General features: G+C 63.4%; 1 protein-coding gene across 1 annotated transcript in view; it reads right to left on the bottom strand.

The window, feature by feature from the left end:
• ILVBL (ilvB acetolactate synthase like) overlaps positions 1-1,899 on the bottom strand; it is a gene marked incomplete at its 3' end in the record, with an annotated part of 6,999 nt that overhangs the window by 2,378 nt on the left and 2,722 nt on the right.

Genomic DNA, 1,899 nt, shown 5'->3' with positions numbered 1-1,899 from the left:
CCCCCCGCCCCATACCTCCGCTTCGGGCCGGCAGAGCTTGGCACCGAGCGCGAACCCGCCGCCGACTCCCAGCGTGCCGAAGGCGCCTGCGAACACAACCACCACCACCGGCGTCACCCCTGGGTGCCTGCGTGTCCCCAATGGTGACAGCGTGCTGGGTTGTGGGGGGTGTGGGGGGGGGTCCTCACCGGGGTCCAGCCAGGAGAGGGGACGGCGGGGACGCACGATGTAGGCGGCGGTGCCCACGAAGTCCCCCCCGTCGGCCACCAGGAGGCTGTCGGGGGGCAGCAGCGCGTCCAGGCGGTACAGCAGATCCATGGGGTTCAGGTGCTGCGCCGTTGGGGTCGCTGCCTTCTCCCTGGTGGGGAGAAACCACACCACCCCCCACCAAAGAGGTGAGATCGGGTGCTCCCCCCCCCCTACCCCCCGAAGCGGGGATGGGGTTGTGGCTCTGCCATTGGAAATGGGATGGGAGCCCCCCACCCCCAAATCGGAAAGGGGCTGAGGTTTCCCATCCCCCAAACAAGCTGAGAACCTGAAATGGGGTTCTCCCCAAAAATGGACACAGGAGCCCTGTGCTGGCTGCGGAAGCTGTGTCCCTGTCCCCATCCCAATGCCTGTCCTTGTCTGTGCCCGTCCTTGTCCCCATCCCCATCCCTTTCCCCACACCTGTCACCCTCCCCAGCCTGTCCCCATCCTGATGCCTGTCCTTGTCCCCATCCCCATGCCTGTCCCCATTGTGTCCTCATCCCTGTCACATCCCCACGCCTGTCCCCAGTTCTGTCCCCATCCTTTTGCCAGTCCTTGTCCCTATCCCCACCTCAGTCCCCATCTTCACGCCTGTCACCTTCCCCAAGCCTGTCCTCATGCCACTCCTTGTCCTCATCCCCATCTCAGTCTTCATCCCCAACCCCGTTCCCAAGCCTGTCCCTGTCCTGATGCCTGCCCTTGTCCCCATCCCCATCCCTGTCCCCACACCCATCCCTACCCCGATGCCAATCCCTGTCCCCATTCCCATTTCAGTCCCCATCCCCAAGTCAGTCCCCATCCTCATGCCTGCCCCTAGCCCCATGCCTGCCACCTTCCCAAGCCCATTGCTGTCCCCAGGCCTGTCCCTGTCCCCACCCCCATCTCAGTCTCCACCCCTGTCCTTGTCCCCATGACTGTCACATTCCCCAGGCCCGTCCCTGACCCCAACCTTCTCCACATCCCAGTCCTGGTCCCCATCCCCATGCCTGTCACCTCCCTCAAGCCCATCCCTGTACCCAAACCTGTCTCTATCCCGATGCCTGCCCTTTCCCCCATTCCCACCCCCATCCTGGTCCCCATCCCCATCTCCGTCCCCATTCCCATGCCCACCCCTGTCCCCGTCCCCATCCCCATCCCCCTGGGTGCTCACCGGTTTGCCCTCTCCTTGCGCTGCTCGGCCTCCCGCAGCCCCTGCAGCCACTCCGTGGGGCAGGAGAAGCCCCGCAGCCGCCGTGCCAGCCCCACCACGAAGGAGGCAGCGTCACCTGCGAAGAACGCACAGCTCGCCCCATCCACCACAAAAAAATCACATCCACCGGACCCCAAACCCGGCTGAATTGCGCCCAAAATCCAGTTCTGCTTGACCCCATACCTACTTTGCTTGGAACCCCCCCAAAAATGGCTCCGTTGGGCCCCAAAACAGGCTGAGCTGACCCTAAACCCGGCTCTGTTGGATTCCAAACCTTGTTGTGGTTGGGCCCCAAAAAGTGGCACCAAACCTGACCGAACTGACCCCGAACCCAGTTCTGTTGGATCCCACGCCTGGCTTGGTTGGAAGCCAAAATCTGGCTCAGCTGAGCCCCAAAACTGACTGAACTGTTCCCAAAACCAAGCTCTGCTGGACCCCAAATCTGCCTTGGCTGGACCCCA

Source organism: Numida meleagris, unplaced genomic scaffold (assembly GCF_002078875.1).
Source record: "Numida meleagris isolate 19003 breed g44 Domestic line unplaced genomic scaffold, NumMel1.0 unplaced_Scaffold303, whole genome shotgun sequence".
Taxonomy (NCBI): Eukaryota; Metazoa; Chordata; class Aves; order Galliformes; family Numididae; genus Numida; species Numida meleagris.
Note: the sequence above shows the minus strand (reverse complement) of the source record. Positions and strands in the feature narration are given on the sequence as shown.